This window comes from Amblyomma americanum, chromosome 5 (genome assembly GCF_052857255.1).
Source record: "Amblyomma americanum isolate KBUSLIRL-KWMA chromosome 5, ASM5285725v1, whole genome shotgun sequence".
Lineage (NCBI taxonomy): Eukaryota > Metazoa > Arthropoda > Arachnida > Ixodida > Ixodidae > Amblyomma > Amblyomma americanum.
In genome coordinates this window covers 192,536,467-192,545,540 of record NC_135501.1, presented here as the reverse complement: position 1 = coordinate 192,545,540, position 9,074 = coordinate 192,536,467, and positions in this window count along the sequence as shown.

The following is a 9,074-nucleotide window of genomic DNA, read 5'->3' as shown; positions in this document are numbered from 1 at the left end:
CGGCCGTCAGTGAGCGTAATCTCTTCTCAGCCCCTACTCAGGGGCCGTATATAAAGAATGAACAGATAAACGATCGGGGGGGGGGGGGTGAACCGGTTGAATGCGAAATGGCTCCCTCTGCGAAGCCCGTCACAGCGACATAAAGCGTTTAACGCCGCACCGCCTTTTCATCGATAACCGAGTCGTTAAAAGAACGTGTACTAACGCTGCGGGCTCTGAGCTTTGACGAGAAAGGGGCGTGGCGGATAAAGTAGCCGGTAAAGTAAAAGACACTTTACGAGTCGAGCACTGAAAAAAGCATTCGCCCTATAAAATGGTAGAGCGACGCCTGGAAGCGCTTACGGCTCAGAACCCAAGGACGACTGCGAGCCAGAGAAGGCCTCTGGACAACCTGAGGCGAACAATAAGGCTTTCTGCGGGACCCCCTATCCGGTTCATTTTATGCACGGCGCCGTGAAGATGGCCGATGTTGATAGGGGGACGTGCTCAGATATCTCTTTCAAATACGCTGTTGCCAGACATACAGCAGCAGCTTGAAGTAGGCCGTTAGAGACCGCGGGACGCCGTTGTCACATGGCCTCGGCTACCGCGGGGTGCATACGGCCGTGTTTATAACCGCCACTGACTGCGCGCGGTCTTAGCTTTGATGCTGGCGGTTTCTGTTTTGTTCGAGGTATACGACCACGCGTTGTTTGGGGCGATGCAAGAATGACGGGACTATGGAAGGGTGACCTTTATTATCCTCTATTTTTAACGGTGAAGGCTAAGAGAAATTAGAAGCGGACCGAACTGGTCTGCCTCTATACGTTTGCTTGGGTCTCATGCCTTTTTTATGTCGTTTCGATATCGACTTCTGCTGTGGCTTTTATCTGCTTCTGCTTTTGAGATCACCTCCTGTTTATATTGTTTCCCCCGTTATCCCTTCTCTTGCTCCGAAACCAACCAACTAGCGTGAGATGGTTGATGTCGACACACTTTCTTTTGCAACTCTTTCAATTGCTTTGTTTCTGCCAAAATTTATTTCTTGACTATATAAACTGTTCTATTTATAATCGGCTTTAAGCCTGGCAAAGCATTCCTTGCACGAGCTTGTTCTCAGAATTATTCATTTTTTTTAATATTCCGTTGAGAAACGGTCACATGGGTTGTACTTTCAGCAAATGTCGCTTTCTGTTGGCCCTGCCTCCCGCATTGGCCTTTTTAGGTGAGTGTGGTTTTGGGATGCTTTTCAAAAACGAAGTTTCCCTTCTCACTTGTCTACCTGTTCGCTGCCTTTCGTTTGGATGAATAACCTGGTAAAATTTTAAAAAATAAAATGAATGCGGTCACTGACCAAATCATGAAATTCAAGGCGTTTTGGAACCTCGTACGAGTTCCTTGATCACTCATTCCAGTCTAATGCCTGACCAGACGAATTCTCCTCGAGCCATTGATTATGTTAACCTTGTCATATCTGTTCGTAAACTTGAGTTCTTGGGATGTGCCCACAAGCAGCTCTCGCTTTCACCGCTCCGAAGTTACAATTCCTCCAAAGCCCCTAAGCGGGACGCCTAAGTTCCCTGCATTTAACAAACTACCCCCCCCCCCCCCCCCAAACATCATCTCCAAGAACCACATCCTGAAGACGCGTTTCCAGAAGCCCTGGAAAGAAAAAGATAAAGGACAGACGAAATGGGGAGGGGAGGGGGGGGGAGTGTTGGAGTTCTGGTTGAAAAGCGAAAGCAGCCACGTCATCACAGAGCGCTACGCCCAGAGAAAAAAAAAACAAAAATAAAAGAAAGTTGAAGGCGGCGGGGAGGGGGTAGTGAGGCATCGACAACGGTTGCGCCGGTCGCTGCGTGCCGAAGAGGCGGCCAGCTTCGGCGGCGGCGTTTTTATGGTCCTCCCGTTTCCTCTGTCGCCCAGTGCGGTATTCATGCTCGGATGCTGTGTGCGGGGGGGGGGCATAAAGACGAACAATGGGGAAGCCGAAGCGATTGATAGCGCGCTCCCCGAGTTTCTCGGTGTAGCACGGCCGCTGCTGCTGCTGCTGCTGCCCGCCGTGTGCGCCGGCTCACTCCCTGCGGTCTGTAGCAAGCGACGCTGCGGGAGGCAGAAAGTGCGTACCGCATCGACGCGGATGCAATGGGAGGAAGGCGAGTGAAATAGCGGAGCGCGCAGGCAGATATGAAAAGCTGTAGATTACGAATTCCAATCTTTTTTTTTTCATCCTTACAACCAATAAGCTTATCTATGTGCGGAGAAGAAACTCTGGTCTATACGTGGCTCGGTTTGAAATGTCCGAGTTGAAGTTAAGAGGATGAAGTTGGACTGAAAATTCCACGTGACGTGAAGAGAGAGCCTGCTGTCTGGAACAGAGCGCAGTGGGCGCGACGGACGCGTGATAGGCCGGCTGACACATTTCCTTTTGCATGCATGTCCATCGTTGTCGGACGGCTACAATGGTGATGCCGACTATGGGACCCTTCGGCCTTCAGCAATCTTGCCAGCATTTACTTTCTCTCTCTCTCTCTCTCTCTCTCTCTCTCTCTCTCTATATATATATATATATATATATATATATATATATATATATATATATATATATATATATATATATATATATATATATATATATGTCTTGCATCCGCTAATCGCCATTCATGGCTTCTGTTCGCAAGGCAGAGTTTATTGCATCGCTGAAATTGGACACTTTCACCAAACCGCTCATGCTTGCACATGACGAGAACAAGGGTCGTCCCCGCATTCGCCTTCAAAGAAAATTGATGACGGCTTTCGCATCTCCCGAAGGCGATCTCGACGCTTAGCTGATATAGGGCTCCTACGGGCTGCAGCTATAGTGGGGAATATGGAGGATGGAGGCGTGGCCAGAAACGCTGCAACCGCGCAGCAACAGCGTGTTCACATTCTTCAACGGGCTGTCAAAAGTACACACGCCCGGCTCCGAAGAGCCACATCCGCGGATTGATATCTTTAGAAGACGGACACTAATCATGAGAATGCTGAGCGCCATTGAGCACTTCAGTAAATTCCCAAACCTGGTGCCGCACTTTGCAATCGAGGAGTCGGACTCCAACTAGCCACAGGCTCCTGTTTACTGGCGTTTCTCTTTAACCTAAGTGAGCATACGCGTTGGTTGAAGCGAACGCTACAGATCATGTTCGTGCATGGAGGGGGGGGGGGGGGGATGCATAGTCAGGCGCAACCATTCATAGCTGCATGAGATGAAGGTGTGCGACGAAGCCCACTTTTCTTGGTTGCCAACACATCACTTGACAAGTAGCAGCAGTTGCAAGCGTACATACTTTGAAGCACTTTCACCATGCGTTGCACGCTGAAATAACCGAACCTGTAACCTGCACACTGGAAACAACGGCATTCCCATTACTAATGAGGACTACTTTATCCAGGCTTTACGAGGCATACATGAGGTAAGTTCGCGTTATTGGCTTTATATACGCTAAGCATTTAGTAGCAGGTGGTTTTATTGAAAATAATAATAAATTTAAGAAATTTAAGAAAATAATTTAAATAATTTAAGAAAATGAAGAAAGTATACGTGATTTCACGTGACTGGCTAAGCATCAGGCAAATGAAGCATCGGTAGCGGGGCAGTACCTGTAACCTGTGACACTTTGCAGTCGGATACAACTCAAGAACGCAGCGGCATTTCCCAGTCAAAGGACCTCCTTCCAGCCAATGGCGCCGGCCGATTCTCATGACTCTGCTAGCGTGACAATGCAGGGAGCGACGTACGCCACAAGGGAGAGAGGGGTCTATTCCTGACCATAGATGGAAGGGATTAACATCTATACTACTCCCTGCTTTGTCACACAAGCAAGGTGATGAGAACCGGCCGACGCCATTGGCTGGAATGGCATCATTTGACGGGGGAAAAGCCCCTGCGTTCGTGAGTTGTATCCGACTTTAGTTTTGTAGACGTTTGAGGCGGAGCATACCCAACAATTCTGGACAAAAGCGTTTATGAACGCAGTTTTTGCATATAATGAAAGATTTCACTACAACAATCAACATATCCGCAGATCACCCGACGGTAGTCTTGCATTTTGTTTCCCATTAATATCTTTACAATCGTTACAAGCGTTCCCCACTGGTTTTCTATAGAAGTCTTAGCTGTTCGGTGCGATCGATGGAAACACTTCAGAAGAAAGATTTTGCTACATATCAGAAGGGTGTACCCTTACCTTCAATACTTCCATAATAGTATCTTACAATTTTCCAATTTTAAAAATTTTTGTCCGAGAATGTTGGACTTATGCTTCAACAACAGCTGTTGCGAAAGGTGCTGTGCCACCCTTGAATCATATTGAGACAAACTTTAGGGACGGGTGCTTAATATAAGAAAAAAGTAGCTTAATTTAGGAACATAAAATTCTATAGTGCGAGCAATTCCAACGACTTTATTTGACAGAGCTCAAGAAATGGACCGGAAGGAACTCATACGTTGAACAATGCAGGTGCGATATAGAGTCAGCGTCGTTTGTCACCGAAGGAGATGACGTCACCCTGGAAAATAGGTGTTGTAGAAGGGGTGTTGGCTGTTGTGAGCGACCGGAGAGGTTTACGCTACTCTGCCGATGTGTATGTGTGCTGCCGACAGACAGGCGCACCAATCACCTGAATCGAGAAAAAGCCGCGTAGTCGCCGCTATATGGCCTGCACCAACCCTCGTCAGTAAAGATACATTTGCAGGAACTTGTCCAATATATGCGTAAGACAGACGTAGCCATGTTTTGATCACCCGTTGAAAAGTATCTCTTGATGTAACCAATTTACTGAACTAAGCATCTACCCCTTCCGCCCCCCCCCCCCCCCCCCCTTCCCTAAGGAAAAAAATCTCTTTTTAGTGCTATTGCGATGGACGGTGACTTACACTAAAAAAAAAAAAAGTTGCTTCAATACGTGTCAGCACGGTAGTTGGGTCAGGTCTCTAACGTTAGACTACGTATAAATGAGTGTGTAGGAGCATGGAAAAATAAAAAAGTTAACAGTACATGATGTCGACGTTAACGAAAGTTTTCTGCGGCGCTTGCAACGTTATTCCGGTGTACCAAGCAAGGCAACGCAAGTTCGTAAAGAAATGCACGTCGCTCTAATAGTCTCTCTCCTACGCAACCCTCGCACTCGAACGAGCCCCCGTCTACTACATAGAACCACTTAATGTTTTTCTTCTTTCCTGAATTTTTCTGAACTCTGACTCTGCGCGGCACCTGCGGGCTGTAAATCACATTGTCGCCAACGACGGCGCATATTACGCAGCTAACGAAACATGCGGCTTTCTCTTTTATGCGCCCAGTACACATAATGGCGAAATTCGTGCACACTTCGTCGCCTACACCTGCGCCGAGGACTTTTTTTTTTTTTTTTCATACGTCTATCGGGGCTTCTGGCTGTGTGCGGTACGTGGTGTAGCGCGTTATAGGGTGCATTAATACACGTATACCGTATACGCACAGAGAGCAAAGCGCTTGTCTTGAACACGTTCTGGACGTGTTTCGGGCTGAACACGCGATATCTAGCAATAACATCGGGTAAAAATGGTCTGGATGTAAGCATGTGCAGTTGATTTCGTAGGATTTCATCGTCAATTTTTTGCCTTCCTGAACGCAGCGACTTTAGGAGCTGCTGAACACAGAGTTCGGAGGTCTTATACTTGTTTGGTTTATTGGTTTATTGGGGTTTAGCGTCCCAAAATGACTCAGGCTATGAGAGACGCCGTAGTGAGGGGCTCCGGATAATTTCGTCCGCCTGGGTTCTTTAACGTGCACTGACATCGCACAGTACACGGGCCTCTAGAATTAATAATAATAATTGGTTTTTGGGGAAAGGAAATGGCGCAGTATCTGTCTCATATATCGTTGGACACCTGAACCGCGCCGTAAGGGAAGGGATAAAGGAGGGAGCCTTCATAGAAATTCCGCCGCCGCAGCCGGGATCGAACCGGCGTCTTTCGTGTCAGAAGCCGAACGCTGTAACCACTGAGTCACCGCGGCGGGTATCGTACACTTGTGTTTTGCCCTCTTTACTAGTTTACGCTTGTAACTTCCTATTTGGTACGTGGATGATGAGTACTAGGCGGTGCTCTTGCCATTGCTGCATTTCCTTTGAATGTGGGCTGCCATGCATGAATGGGTGACTACTGCAGCTTCGTTTCGGCTGATTTACAAAAAAGTGTGTTATGGTGTGAGAAATGTGTTGGCATGGGCTCAAACATCTTTCGCTCGGAGCGTTTGCGATCAGCATGCCGTGACCATTCACGATCATTTCGACCTGTTATATAGCTGTGGTTCTTGCCTTCCGCCTACGTACAACGTTCAGAGCAAGGCGTTACGCGTCAGCTACATCCATACCCCCGCCTCAGCCCGACGGATGTCGTAGTCATATATCAGGGTGTTGTTCTTCAGCAGCGTTTCAAAGGCCTTTTTTTTACGCGACAACGTTAAGGGACCCGTGTCGCAGAAAAGCCGGCGCTGGCCCCGGAGTCGAATTGGCCGTGAGCGATAAATCATCTTTGGGCGACAGGGTCATGACGTCACAGCCACATGACGTGACGCGAGAGTTTCATACACACCACAGCTCCCGTGTTAAATGTCACGTCGCGGAGAAAGTTAGGTGGGCGGATGAGATAAATAAGTTAGCGGGTATAAGGAAGCCGCAGCTGGCGCAGAACAGGGCTATAATTCGATAGATACGGGAGAGGCTTTTGCCCTGCAGTGGACGTAATCAGGCTGATTATAAAGATGATGATGATATTAACGCCATAGCGTTAAAGCCCCGTTCGGTGGGAAACCTGGCGGTAAACCTAGGAAAACCTGGGGAAGCCTGGAAAACCGCTCTGTCCTTTTGGTCGGGAGCTGGGCATACTACCTCTGCATCACTGGGCAACGTTCGTTCATTGAAATAAATAGGGGCCTTGTACGAATACCTCACATCGCACAGTAGGCGATTGCACTGCAGGAACACTTAATAGAGTCACACATCACGTCCACCAATTAAAATGGACGCTGATGAATAATAAAGCAGTATGTGATGGCAACAAGCGTGTCGATTTTTGCGAAAGGATGCGTCAGAGGACTCCCAAGTGACCTCAGGGAGAAGAGTTGCAATCTGGGACAGATGGTACACGGTGTTGAATAAATAAAATAGATGACGAAGGACAGAGAAGAGACGAGACAGACTATCCAGTCGGAATATCCAGTCAGAATATCCTTCGTCGTTTGACTTGTTCACTTATTCAAGGCTACAGGAACTTCTTAACGCTGTCGCGTCTTACTCTTAAGGTGAACTTAAGTGTCCCCCATGTTTTAGTGCGCTAGCACTTGCAGTGGCTATTCACCGCAGTTAGCTGTTGTGTGTTCGTCTGCTTGCGGTCTGTCTATTTGTCCTGAAGCCGTCTTTGTGGCAGGCTGTGGTGGGCTGTGGTGGTCTTTGTGGTGGGCAACCTGCCCAGATATGTATATGCACGTATACCTAGCAACCTGCCCACCGTGTCAGGCGGCAGCTCATTTGATCATGAGAGGCCCCTCGGGAAGGCCAACCTGAATTGCAACCAATGTCCCACCGATGGCAGCACCTGCCATGGAAGGGCAGTGGCGCATCGCTTGACCGCTGCACCACTGCGCCAGGAGTAGTAGGAGGACTCCCAGCGATATATGAATGGAGAGAATGACCAGTTCCACGTATATGGATATTAACCCACTATCGCCATCCGAACAACTGCCATCCGTGAACACTGGATCTGAACACCGGAACCGAAGGGAAAACAGAACTGCTAGCGCAGCTAATTCGCGTTTGGCCTAACTACCCAAATCAATCATCATATTTTATTTTTTTGGGTAATATAGGCTCGCCGAGAAGGCTATATTATTTATCAAGCCTTGAAGAGCAGCCGAAGAAGTGAATTACTTTCTTGGCCCCTATGTTTCTTCTCGAACGAAATAAGAATCGTAGAGACAGCCCTATCTCTTTCCATTTTGGGCAGCTTGAAACAAGCAGAGCAAAAGAGCACTCCTCGAACGGCACTCACTGCTTACTACGGCTGCAGTTTTGCCCTTCCTAAACAGCTTACAGTTCTCGAGAGCTCAAGCTATGCTCTTACAGCGACCTGTGGACCAGGAGCTCTCCATTCCTTTCGACTGTCGTAGTCTGTCAGTGTCGATGTCGGACCCACTAATGAGCGTGTTCCCCGGGGCTATTTGTCTCAGCTGCCGTGAGCTGCTCACTCCAACGAGAAGCTCTAGCTTCACCTGAGTCTAATTAGGGCCACACACACACAAGGCTCGTCGGAGTGCGTGTCGCGCTCTCTGTGGACAATTAAAAATACTCTTTTTTTTTCTTCAATTTGTCGCTGCCTCGCTCCCGTTGCTGTCACTTTGTTTTCAATTCTCTCTCTCTCTCTCTATGCACGAATGTCACGCTGAGAGACAGAACAAAGTAGGTGCCTGTGAAAAACGGATTCGCGCCGAGGGCTTGTTCGCGAATATCTTGAATTTACGGGACTATATATATGAACCTGCGCGAGTGTCGAGTATTGCGAACTTGTTCGCGTTTCGAAGCGCGCTGAAAAAAAAAAAAAACAATTGTCACGAGCGTTGGCGCATTTTGTTATTTCGTTTCTAACAGGCGTATCTCTACAGCGGATAAGTAGAGCCGTTGTAGCTGTCAGCGCGATAATATCGTATCGTATTCAGCCGAAACGTGATGACACCCGTCTGTTGACCTGTATATACGAGAGCGAGTTGTTCAGCAGTTTTTTTTTTCCTGATTCCTTTCCTTTTTTACTTATTTATTTCTTCAATCTCTCTTTTGAAGCGAAAGCTTCACTACGCTAGGTTTTCAAGAGGGCATGCAGCGTCAGTGCAGTCACGTGACAGGTGTCACGTGGTGTCGCGTGGCAGGTCATGCGACCTACTGACGTCATCGCAATCTGCCCACCGTGGCAGGCGGCAACTGCCCCATCGGGCATTTAATCGACTCTTTACAGACAATCCGTTCGGCAATGTGTGTGGCGTTTGTTTACGTATATCCATGCAAAGGAAGCTTTCGCTCTTTCG